The 13906-nt window shown below is 35.1% G+C and overlaps 1 long non-coding RNA gene across 1 annotated transcript; it reads left to right on the forward strand.

Moving 5' to 3' along the window:
* The first annotated feature begins 6023 nt into the window (after positions 1 to 6023).
* LOC139982806 (uncharacterized) lies at positions 6024 to 10034 on the forward strand. The gene is made up of 4 exons (XR_011798360.1): positions 6024 to 6194; positions 7084 to 7267; positions 7655 to 7868; positions 8400 to 10034. It is a non-coding gene; the product is annotated as an uncharacterized lncRNA (long non-coding RNA).
* Positions 10035 to 13906: the final 3872 nt, after the last annotated feature.

A 13906-nucleotide genomic window follows, 5' to 3' on the forward strand; every position in this document is an offset into this window, starting at 1 on the left:
CAAAGCGTCATTGTCCTGTATACTTAAGAACAAGTCTCCATAGCATTCCTGTAACTAGATTGGGGAAACAGGTAAATTCTCAAGCTGTTCTAATTGTACAGGCTGTCCACAGAAGGTTAAGTAAAGTTAAGGTCACTCTGGACAAGTTAAACATTTACAAGTTTAAAGGTAGTCTGTATAGGCCCTAAACTCTGGCCACTTTAATTGTTAGAAGTTTTCAAGAAGTACTTTCTGAATGTAAAAACCCTTCAAATTTTCTCATCCATTATAAATGATGACACGAGATGATTGAATGTTCCAGTAAGGTAAATTTCCTCCAGGGTAGTAGCAAACATACTTTAAGAATTTTGAGCAATGTGAAAATCTGGCATATTTAGGGGCAATACAGCATTCCTTTAAGCAACACTTTGGCATAACTGCATAGCAATCATAAATTTAGGCATATAATTGTAAATTGGAAAATGCGGACGTACCACTTTCCTGGTCCACTGGTTTAAGCGATTGTAAATACACGGTACAGTATGGTTTAAGTTACGTTTTCAGGTATATAAGGTAAAAATGATTGGCCAAAATCCACCAACACCCTGTTTCGATCAGATATCCCACTGTTTTGATCTACATCTGTTTCGTAATCCAGTGCATAGTTCTATTATATGTATACATAGCTTGAATAGTAGACGGCGGGAAAAATATAGTTTTTCAGAAATGTTAATTTAAAATTTGTCCTTAAAGACTAATTCTGATTAAATTCAATCTTCAACTCTACTCGTCATAGTTATTTGAACTTCCTCTTTCAGTCTATACTGTAAGATAAATACTTTTGAGAACTGGGAATGTTAATACAATCCTGCTAGCCACGACCGGTTCCTTCATTGTGTACGCAGTTTGCCATAGTCAACGATGTGTGACGGTAGCGAACAAAAATTTCATGTAGGTATTATTTCTAAATCGATTAGATAAACAAACCAGCACTGGAATTCATCGCCCAGGGTAACTGGGACAATCGCATAGAAGTTCTGTTATAATTATTCATTCAGTCGTGGCGTGGCATATAGTACATCGACTGCAATGGTTCCAGACTTGTGTGCTATAAACAGCAACTAATTACACGTATATATTGGAAATCGAAATAGTACATCGACTGCAATGGTTCCAGACTTGTGTGCTATAAACAGCAACTAATTACACGTATATATTGGAAATCGAAATAAACCGTCTATTACACACCGCACGTTGTGTGCTTCCATTATATATGTACACCGATACGATTACATAAAAGAAAATAATATTCACTATTACAGGTAGTGCCTTATCACATAATAAACTAGGGAAATTATCGTAGAAAAGTTTCAAAGTTAGTTATTTGTACTAGTTGTTATTTTTGAACTTGTACACTTTGAAGTTTGGGGATATGTGCTTTTAGGAAACACAGAACAACCTTATTAATTGTCGTTATTGACTATGTTCAACAATAAGTATATAATATATGGTAGCTAAGGTTGTATTAAATTAGGACTGGAATCAACCCCCCCCCCCCCGATTTGCACAGTGAAACCCTAGTCCTAGCTGTACTCTACATAAAACTGAGTGACGTGGTAGAGCTACATTATATTTACTTAATTTGGCATGTGTTTGAACTGTGCAGGAAGTGTGAAACGGCTTTTTATTCATGGTAACACTGTGTAAGTCTCACGTGAACTAAGAAGACAATTGTAGAGAGAACGAGACTAACATTGAAATTATACAGTCTCGACAGACCAGAGAAATGTCTTCACAAAAAGGTTGACGATTCAAGGGCAAATAAGGAGACATTTTCAGTCCAATAAAAATAGTACATAATTACATGGCTCAGGGAACCATTGAAGACCGAAACAAGAACTTGAACACTTTCTTGAACGTAATTCTACAACTAGTCAATTTATAGTTTATACTCTGGCCAGTTCAATAACAGACGTGTAATTGACAATAAACTCTACTAGAGATATTCTTCACGGTGTATTACATGAATGCTCTTGTCTTCATTATTAAAGGAAGTTAACATCATCATGTCTCGCGGTAAATATCATTCCTATAGGTAGTATAAGGTTGCTCTAACAAATTCTCTTATTTCTGTCGTTGAAAATAGTGTTGTATATATACACTCCTAAATATATTTTGAATACATTGAATTTTAATTTAACTTAACTGGATCATAATATGGGAGAGGTAATGTTAGGTGCACATTGAATTGCAAAGATCGCCCTAACGACAAAAAAGAATAATAATTAAACAGTACATTCAATATAATTTTTCATAAATGTTACATTCCTATGACCATTAAAGCTAGTTGACTCTTTATCATGATTTTCAATGCCGCAAATTAAATAGAAATATTTATGACTTTCTAGGTTTTTTCATGGTGTGTAAGCACCCTGTTTCACATATCATTTCAAGTTTCCGCAGTGCATGATGCAACATTCTTCAAGGTCAAAACACTTTATGTTACCCTTAGTCTCCCCTTCCCCTCGCCGAGCCCGTAAATATCTTTTGAATGAAATCCCACACGTTACCAGACTCCCAAGGGTGGTAAAGGTCCGATACACAAAGCACTTTGAAACATAGATCAACTACATTGTTCAGAAAACTAGCTGGTATTGCTATCCTTTCTAGTATCACAAACTGTTGTTCTGGGTTCCTTCTCTTCTCTCCTATGATTACAATAAATAGTTGCGTCTGGCTAACCTTAGACAGGAACTCAGTCAAATTGGTTCCAATCTGCAGTGAAGAAATAGTGAAAACAATAAACAAGATAAGCAGTAATAGTTTATGAATTATTTCTCACTTGAAAAGCAAAGGGTGAAGGCAAGAAAATCTGATCCCATTTTTAAATTCATATTACTGTTTTTGAAACTGAAACTAAAGTATATTAATAATGATATCCTATGATAAATCAAGCCATGTTTTTTTTCATCTCATGTTTGCTTGTATTACAGGTACTTGAAAAATTAAACCAACCTAAACTTTGTATATCTGACACAACAATTTGACAATTTGACTCAACCTAAGTCACAACTATATTTTTTATTTAGATTTGAGCGTCCGAATACCCGTGGAGTTTGCAAGTCAAAGCAAACATTTCTTTCTTAAGTTTGCCATATCCATGGCAACATCTTAACACAAACTCCACCAAAGAGCACCCTCTGACCAAGTTGCAGATTGGGAAGAGTTTTGGACACACACACACAATTAACACATTGACATTTCCCTTAAACTTCGGAGTGGACTTCTGGCTGGTTACCGTCACCCTATTACATCTTACAGTGCATGTAGTATTGGTTCCAGTTCTAAGGAAAATGAAATTAGTGATTTAATATAGTTATAAGCCAGGCTATGAATCAGCTAGGTATCACCTGGAAGTAGGATTTATCTCATGTGTTTTTTTCTGAACTAGAATTCATAAGGAATAAGAATATCTTGGGTAGAAAGCCCAAATCCTGAACGCAACCCCATAGAAGGGGGATTCTCTCTGGGCGGGGGGAATATCTTGGGTTAAAAGCCCAAATTCCACATACAAAGCAGAAGATACCCCAATATTGGATAAAGTATCGAGGAATTCGGGCTTACATTCCAGCAGCTTAGCAGGTATGTTTTCCTTTTCAAAGAAGGAAGAGTTGAAGTCGTTGTCTGTGAAAGCCAATAAGTGTTGTCTTCTGTGCTGGTGTTAGGTCAATGTCGCTCATTCTGAAGACCTTGCGATATGTGCCTGTGTTGTTATCTAATACAACTCTTGCACCATCAGATCTCCAGGAATATGTGGCATTGCTATATATCCTAAAAACTAAATATGTCAATGAAGCCAGATATACAATCTTTGATCGCAAATTTACAAAGCAGAACAAGATCATTGATATGTCATTGCTACCACCATGCCAGCAGATTCTTAAGCTAAACATTCTTAGATCAAACTTCATTGCTACAGAATGGCGCTCAGCGATCGTAAGTAGTTTTGAAGCTGGAAACATTGTTGACAATGAATGGACCGAATCACTAGAGCTGAGATGGCCTGAGATTTTTATGCGTGACGATGTGCAAGAACTGTTTCTAGATAATGATTGTGAAGACTTTTTTGGCGACAGTGAAAATATAGCGATTCAGAAGATTAAGTAATCATCATTTGTATGTACTTCAAAGCAGACAGACCTTTTAATTTGTCCCAAGTTAGAGTATTTGTATCCTATTTTAACTAACGTTCTTGTACACAAGTCAATGTAAAAATTGGAAACATTTTGTAACGTCATCACAAATTGGTACATAACTCACTCTACAGGGTTCCTATATAGACAAAAGTGGTGTCATAACGGTTCAAAAACCGTGGAAAAAAAATGTCGTTATGCCCCCCAGTGCAGTTAGGGTTAAATAGGGGGTCATTTAGAGACTCCCTAATACTCCCCACCAATACAGTGTTCCTTTTTTGTGTAACAAAGTAACAACGACTGCCATTTGAAGTTTGTACTATTTTGTTTATGAATGAACTTTACAAACGTTTGTATTGTCTTCAGGTATAGTTCTTCCACCAGCAAACATTACACATGTATGTCCACTTGGTCGCATCACTACTGGGGAGTGACCTATGCTAGAAAGCAAGATGCAATAAACTCACGTCTATACTTATATGATGTGGTTAACTGATTCATGGGTATGACAGTATATTTTTAAAAAGAGTTTAAATTTCACCCAAAACAGCACCACAAAAGATTGTCACAAGAAAGGCTTACCCACATCATAAAAGTTACTCACATACAAAATAAGAGAGGAAATTAAAGGAAATATAAGAAAAGCTGTATTGATACCCAGGAGAAAATTCCTGTTAATACCTGTTACAATTTCAACTGGTTTTAACCGGAACCAACAGGGACTAACAGGTACCTGTTAACGACAACTGGTTTGAACAGGTATTGTGACCAAAACCAGTTTATACCATTTAATTACCTGTTGCAACAGGTAAATTACCTGTAAGCTGTAACAGGTACCAATTGGTTTTAACAGGTACCTGTTAAACCAGTTGCTTTCAACAGGTAAAATACCTGTTGAAAACAACTGGTTTAACAGGTACCTGTTGAAAACAACTGGTTTAACAGCTACCTGTTGAAAACAACTAGTTAAATAGGTAGCTGTTGAAAACAACTGGTTTAACAGGTACCTGTTGAAAACAACTGGTTTAACAGGTACCTGTTGAAAACAACTGGTTTAACAGGTACCTGTTGAAAACAACTGGTTTAACAGGTACCTGTTGAAAACAACTGGTTTAACAGGTACCTGTTACACCAGTTGCATTCAACAGGTACCAGTTGATTCAAATTTCTGTCTCCACTTTAAGGCACACCATGGTGGATCACAGTTGTCAGGGAAGGTTTATGAGGGGAGGGGGGCTTGAAATTTTTTGTTTCTCTCAAAAAGGGCTTATATGCAAAATGATGCAATTATTTAATTTTTTTTGCTCCCTTCGTTTTTTTCACCGTCGGACATCACGTCCCCAAAATTTTTTGTTGAGGTACTCTTTCCCCTGCCCCCCCCCTTCCCCACCCTCGCTGGCTTTGCCATTGCAAAGATGTGGTATAACATATGTCTGATCATTGAATTGTTTATTCTATTTGGTACATTAAGGTAAAATGAAAAATTCACATATTAAATTTATGAGAGAGTTCTTCCAGATAGTATATGAATACGTAGCATACACATACATCAAAAGATTGAGACGAGCTCGCATCTATATTTAGATCAGTGATTCATAGTCTAAGAAAGTAAGACGCATATTGCCAAGTCAAACTCAAGATAAAAATAATTAATGTTTAAATTGTATTTTGATTTAATCCTTTCTTATTCACTGTTGTTTTACATTTTTGGTATAAATTAACGATATTTGTAATTTTCAGTGACATAAAACTCTCAAATTGGGAGGCCAAAGACACTTTTTCAATTTTGTTGATAATCACATTTTGTACGAGGTTAAAGTTGAACTTTGACTTCAACACCATATTCAATTTCGAAACCGAGGAGCAACGGCAACTTGCATTGCACAGCGTAAGCATTGCTTGGCATGGTTTAATACGATCACTCTAAGCAACTTTCAACTGTTAATCACCCAAGAAGATCGATAGAAGAATGGAAGTATTAACCGCCACCATCGGCCTACCTGTTGTTCCTTAAACTTGGAGGTAAAACTAACGTTAATTGTTAGGCTACTGGCACAAAGAGTATTATGGTTAGCGTTACTCTACGCAGTGACCGTTGTTAGGCTAGCGTTTCGCAATACACAAGTGCAATTACAGTGAGTAGCCTAGGTTTTCTATTGAGTACTGCAGTGCATTCTCAACACTATAAACTGTGCATTCTAAACACCAATTAACAATGTGTTATGTGTGTATTGGGCTAGATTGAACAGTCGCACATAATCTTCTAATTTATTTCCAAACAAATGCTGAGACTGAGTTTCAATAGTTTACTTGAAGCTTAGGTCTACACTCATTTGGTAAAGATTTCTTGAATTTCCCATGTGAATCTAAATGGGTAGGCTATGTGATATTAAATAAAGCAAGGCTAGACCTTCAAACTTACTGTTATAGTATGCTGAACAAATTATGTTGGCTAGTCACCGGTATTATATACTTTAGTACTACTACTAGTAAAACTAAAAACAACGACTGAAAGACAAACTAACTTGGGGTGACAAAGAACTGTTTGTTCTCTAGCCTAGGTCTAAATAGACTTGTTAAGTGAACAAGCAAAATAACAACTTAAAACAATTAGGCCTATAAATAAGTTGGCTCAGTGCATTTGTGTTTCTAAAATTTTGTATTTTTAGATCTTAAAAACAAAAAAAGATTTAGCCCATGTTTTATTATCTCTGTAGTCTGGGCATTTGATTCTGGTGCAATGATGATGACACTCTGGTTCAAATTTTCAGCTTTATACAGTCTGCTTCAAACTTTGGGATTCTTTATGAGACTATTAGTGGAAGCAAATCTCACATCACTTTGTGGTGACAACTTTATTTCATTTTTCTTCAAATGATGACTATTGCTGCTTTGTATTTCCTTTTTCCAGGAAGAATTGAAAAACCAAATATTCAGGTGAGGTTTCCTGTGATGAACGACACCAGTGTGGAGGCAACAGCAGAAGAGGAGAACGTATATGGCTTAAAGACATAATGGTGTAAGATGATATTAAGAGTTTATCCGACAATCCAAAAAGCAAAGGAACAAGTGCAATAGAGAAAAAAGATAGAAGGGTGAGTTTAACTATTGTACCCAAATGTGTAATGATATTATTTAGATACTTTTCATAACCTGTTTATATATAATATAAAAAAAAAAACAGTCTGGTACATCATTTACGTACAAGCGTCATAAGTTTGGCCAATTTTTTACTGATTTGGGATAATTATAAACATGGTTATTAAGCTTTGAAAAATAACTTGGTGTTATAGTACAAAGCTAGTTATTATTTGGTAAAGCTGCTATTCCTGGCTTATAATTTGAGGGACCTAGATTTAAATGTTTACCTCCCAATATGTTGATATAAAGTTTTAATGTAAATGTATGTTTATGATAATGTGAGTTATCATGTGCTATATCTGAATATATGCTTAAAGGTATATCATATTTTCTGTTCACAGGTCAATATTGGTGCAGATTTTGGGCTTCCTGAAGACAAGTGGGAGGCCATTTGTAGTTAAGAGAAACACTCTATGTTCGTAAAGACCTAACTGGTGTCGATTTGGGGTACCAACACTTTGAAAACGAAAGTCGTTGGGAATGCTTGCACAAGATTCAACAGTGACAGAGATGCAAAACCGCTGTTGCCTCCCGTGAAGGTTAATGCTATGGAAGGTTAGTCATTATGGAAAGCTTTCAAACAAGTAACCATTTATATTACAAGCTCATGACTTAGTACACAAGTGTACAATATAATTTACTGAATAAGCTGTTTTTCACGACTAAGTAATTTTGTAACACTTACAGAACTATTTATCAGTAGGATTATGCATTCCAGTATCATGAGTTAACAACTGATATCATTTTGGTTGGTTCTTAATTGCCTTTGAGTTCTGACAGGAAGCCTACAATCAAACTACCATAGTGGTGTAGTTTTTCTAACCAAAAGATTGAGGCTTGAGCAAACCCAAATTCTAAACCAAAAGAATGTTCTTGGTTAGACTGTGATTGCTAGTCCATTCAGGTTGGATACCAACAGAGATAAATATCGTGAGACATTCTAAACCATAGGAAAGTTTGACCTTAACTTTCCATGAAAGCACTCATCTAGCAATGCAAGAGAGTTTGTTAAGTTTTAGGACCACACTGTTACTGTTAATCATGATAAGTCAATTCTTAAGTGTTCATACGCTTTGTTTCTTGCAGCACAATTCGTGGAACGTTTAAAAGAAAGCTGCAATTTACTGAGGAAGCTACAAGGTTCAGCAAATACATATCCGAGAAGCTGACATCAATCGTAAAACAAAGAAGGCCTTAAAACATTAGTATCATATTATTTTTTTACAATGGTTATTGCTTACCATTAAACAGTCTTTAGTTTTATTCAAACTGACAGCATATTGCTGTCACTGACAAGTTAACTTTTCAGAGGAAAAATTTCCAGACAGTTCTTTTTTTCAAAGTAGGATTAAACCCATATTTATTATTATGTTTTTAACAGTTATTGTTTACCATTATATGGTATTTAGTTTTTTAATTAAATTCAGGAAATGGAAAGTATGTTGCTGTCAATTACAACTTAAGTTTTCAATGGAGATCTTCTGGACAGTTTTTTCTTGAAAGTGGTTTAACCAATACTATTATAGACTGATGTTACTTGGCAAAGTCATCTTTCCCCTTTTGCCATTTTTTTTTTTTTAAAGAACTAACATTTCTAGTAATCAGTATGTACAAATGCCATTAAACAGTATTCAGATTTTTATTCAAACTCCAGAATAGACAGTATATTGTCGTCAAATCCGTGTTCAGTATAAATATGCATTACAAATACATGCTTTGTAGGTAAATATTGTTTTTTAAGATCTGATTGGTAGCCAATTTAAGAATGAATTCCTTTCAAAAGGTTACTGTCTGACTAGCTATTATTATTGTCTGCCTAGCATGCAGAATTGCAGACTACATAATTTGGTAATGCTAACTCTTGAATAACTTTTATCTATTCAGCTGTAACTTTTATTTTGATATAATGATTAATAAAAAAGTTAACCTTTATATTGTTTTAACAGATAGAGTTTTCTTTCTTAATTGCCACAGCAATACATGAAATCATTGTTTTAATGAACATATTTAGTTGGTATTTCATAATATATGTAAGTTTTTAATGTGTAATATGAAAGTGTTTACTTCAGAAGTTTGCTTTCTTGTTAGGCTCCAAATTTATATTTTCTTTTTCATTGCCCTCAACTTTGCATTATTGTGCAGTACTATACTTTTGCCATTCATGTTTGATCCATTAACTTGTCTTAACTTTGTTGGAATAAAATGATATTTTCAGATTTTTGTTAACAGTGATTTTTACTCCATCTGCTGGAAGTTCTCCCTCGCCTTAACTTGCTTGTTAAGTGTTAGACCTACATCATATGCAACTGTAAAGAGTAATTTTAACCTGTTGAAATTCATCGCCACCTGTTTTCACCAGATAACTTGTTGAAAACAATTGAACCTGTGGAAAATCCTACTGTTATAACCAGCGTAAAACCTTTCATACATGTTCTCACCTGTTGGAACGTTTTCAATACCAGTAAAGACATGTTGAAAACAGAACCAGTTAAAACCTGTTACCCCTGTTGAAAACAGTTGAAACCAGTTCATACAGTATGTTATTACCAGTTAATAGCTGTTGCGCCTGTTGAAAACAGTTGAAACCTGTTATTACCAGTTAATACCTGTTTATGCCAGTTAAAAGCTGTTGTGCCCGTTGAAACTTGTTGAAAACAGTTGAAACCTGTCAATACCAGTTAAAAACTGTTATGCCTGTTGAAAACAGTTGAAACCTGTTATTACCAGTTAATACCAGCTAAAGCTGTTGTGCCTGTTGAAACCTGTTGAAAACAGTTGAAACCTGTTAATACCAGCTAATACCTGTTAATACCAGTTAAAAACTGTTATGCCCGTTGAAAACAGTTGAAACCTGTCAATACCAGTTAATACCTGTCAATACCAGTTAACACCTGTTAATACCATTTAGTACCTGTTATTACCTGTCACCAAATACCAGTTGCAACAGGTACCTGTTAAAACCAGTTCAACAGGTATTAACTGGAATTTTCACCTGGGTATAACAAAAATATAGAAAACTACATTAAAACATGAAACACACACAAAGTTGCAGTAATCAGGAAAAGACTTTCAGTATTATGAAGAGAAGAATCTCCCACCTAATTTAATATTTTAATAGTTCTTGTAGGAGAATATGCCAAAGTACTAGTAAGCACTTACATTTGAGTAACTTTCATTTTGACAGCTACAAAACCTAATAGCTTTACTATAAATCCGAAACTTCAACACGTTCAAAGTTAGAAACAATTAGAAGTTTTCACATGGTGTTGTAATAAATCGGAATGATTCATTTAGGGGATTAGTCAGCAGAAGAAATTGTTCCACTGGTGAGTGGACACACATAACATAAATTGATATATGCTTCACAACATGCAGTGGTAGCAACCTAATTGTGTGTTTTGTCGTTTCCAACACTGTATAATATTCTAGCATCTCGAACAAGCCAAACAATATATTTGTATTTGAGCGTGTAGCAACGTAACTGTGTAAAAGTGAGGCAATATAAGTATAAACAAACTGCTTACACGTAATATGTAATACCTTGTCCGAAGCAGAAAAACTTTGGCGTTGCTAAATTAATTCATACATCTTTTATCATAAGCAAGACGATTTCGAGCAAATCCTTCTCCATTGTGTTGGTTTCTTCCACGTTCTCAGTAGTACCTATGTCTATGAATACCGATTATTGTTCAGACATGATACGGTTCAGTAGCCAATCATAGTAAAGCGTTCACGGTTATGACCACGGATTTCTTGTTACTGATTACACATATCTACTTATTCATAAACTTTAGGCTTTGGCTTGCAAAATAGGCTCACATATATAATATATTTCTTAGTTCAAACACACAGTACAATTTTAACGGCAGAATAATTTCTGTGTATGCCATACAAAAACCAATTTGCGTCTGTATACAGGTATTGTACATTGTTGCCTGTTGCAAACAACGGAAAACCCATGGATGACAACCGATTTCACTTTGATTTATATAGTCTTGCACGAAATATGACCAAGGGTCAATGGTTTTGACAAACATGGCATTGAAACCTGATTCAAAGCTATCCGAAGTATTTTCGCTGTTGTTTTTAAAATTCATTTCCATTTCAATTGTGATCTCAAGCGTTGGAGGAACAGACATGTCAATGTACTCTGTAAAGTATACTGACATCAACAACATATTAAAAGTATGCAATTATATTAAATTAAATATAACTTTGCCCGTCAAATCTCATTAATGAGTTCCATAATTAATGTTCGCAAGTTCAAGGAGCAGCTCCGAAAAGTCTTTTGACTTTGCTCTGTTACTTTTAGAATCGTTCAGTTCGCTTGAATTTTCGTTTCGTCTGTCTCCGTTATTTCTTCTCTGAACCAGATCGTAAATGGCATTACCAAGAAAAGCCACGTCTATGCCAAAACATTAGGCCACTAAAAACAATCGATGGCGCAGAAACCCCACTAGCAACCCTTGCGACTGCTCCTTCTACTTTAGCAAGATCTGTAGCGTATGTAAATAAAAGGGTAAAACTTTGAATCATATTTTATTCACATTGTTTACTGGCAGTATGGTCCTACGTTTGTAAGCGCCTTTTTTGCATATTCCTCTTACAAGGCAGTGTTTCCTAGTTTAGTAAGCAGTACATCAATTCAGAGGAATATTTTGGACATGAAAATGTATATCAATGGCAAGGGTAACGATTGTTGATTTCAAATATGATAAGTTTCACTAATTTTGGGCTAATTATGTATTCAAATATGCAAATTAGGTCCCTGAATAGCTTATGTAGCGTTTGGTGTATTTTATGTTAAATTAGTACTATCTAATATATTTCCAACATTTGAGGCTGAATTTGTGGAAATTGGTTGATAAGTGACCGAGATATTAGGATTGTAATAAGAACTGTGGACACGCCCCCTCCACAAGAATGTACAATACATAAACAATTCACGTATATACAATACAATTATATACAGCACACGCACACCCGCACAGTACCTGCATTTTGGAAATTGTTTTGACAACGCTTTTGTGACGCTTTCCCGAGATTTATTGCATTACTTTTGCAGGAAAGCCTGTAAAGAAAGTGTTATTTATGTGATTTTTATAATAGGTATAGGGTGCGCGAGATATGATTATTTTCAACAATGAAGAGTTTTTCAACCGTTTAACTGTGTTTGGACGGGTTTTTGGTAATATTCCGATGAAAATTCAAATGTACAATTCTATGCAGGTAATGTGCGGGTGTGCGTGTGTGTGTATACAAGTATATACAATAAAAGTATATACACGCGCACGCACAAGCACACCCGCAAAGTACCTGCATTTTGAAAATTGTTTTTACAACGTTTTTGTGACGATATCCCGAGATTTATTGCATTACTTTTGCAGGAAAGCCTGTAAAGAAAATGTCATTTATAAGATTTTTTTTTAAATGGGTAAAGGGTGCGCAAGATATGATTATTTTCAACAATGAAGAGTTTTGCAACTGTTTTACTGTGTTTGGATGGGTTTTTGGTAATATTCCGATGAAAATTCAAATGTCCAATTCTCTATAGCCCTGATGTTTGCAGGGGAGTATTTTATGTGTTGGGCTTGTTCTAGAACAATATTGAAGGTGCTGGCCTGTTTCTAAGTAAAGCCTATATTTTCTTTATAAATAAACACTTTTTGAATGAAAACAAAGGTTGAACCAACATTTTGAAAATAAACATCAATAGCAACAGTGCACAGCATTACACAGGATTAATTGGCCAAATGTATACACCAGGCAGCCAAGACTTCCAGGAACACAGCTGAAGCTTAATAGTTCATGTCTGAGAATATGCAAAGTACTAGTAAGGACTTTAATTTGAGTAACTTTCATTTTGACAGCTACGCAACCTAATAGTTTCTATTATAAATCAGTACCTTCAACACGTTCTGTATATACATACACCATAGGTTGAGAGTTACCTTGAGTTGGGCTCAGTGAAGTGTATAGATCTGGCGCAGTAACAGGAGTGTATGTTTTAAAATAAACAATTGGATTGAATATTGGGTGAATTAGTAGCCTGTGCACAAGTAATATGCTATTATAGATCAGAGTAACTGGTTAAAATTCATTTCCTAGTGATAATACAACATACAGTGAATAAGATATTTTCATCGACCAAGATCAAAGTTGTCAATTAGGCATATACCCTTTTCTATGGCTCTTTCATTCCTGCGATTACGTAGCAAATGCAACAGCTATTGCGATGTAAGCTAAAAAAAATGTATATTTTAATTATACCCTGAACTTTTGACCTTAGTAATCATGTAGAATAGCCTACGCATGACTCGCTTATACCTATGGGTCTTTAAAAATAGGGCCTAAGCCAGCAATAAACAACCAACCATCATTGGGGGGGGGGGGGTGAAATTGGAAAATCAAGTTTTTACTTGTTCTTGTGAACAGTGATATAGGCCTAGGGGTTTAAGCTAGGCCTAGTATTGTAACGATTGTTGAACCATTGTCATTTAGATTAGCTAGCATTCTCAACAAGTTCGTTCTGCATCTGCGTGTAGCCTAGCAGTCACTATCAGCATTTACTAAATTAGATTCGCACGGTTCCT

The sequence above is a fragment of the Apostichopus japonicus genome, chromosome 16 (genome assembly GCF_037975245.1).
Source record: "Apostichopus japonicus isolate 1M-3 chromosome 16, ASM3797524v1, whole genome shotgun sequence".
Classification (NCBI taxonomy): domain Eukaryota; kingdom Metazoa; phylum Echinodermata; class Holothuroidea; order Aspidochirotida; family Stichopodidae; genus Apostichopus; species Apostichopus japonicus.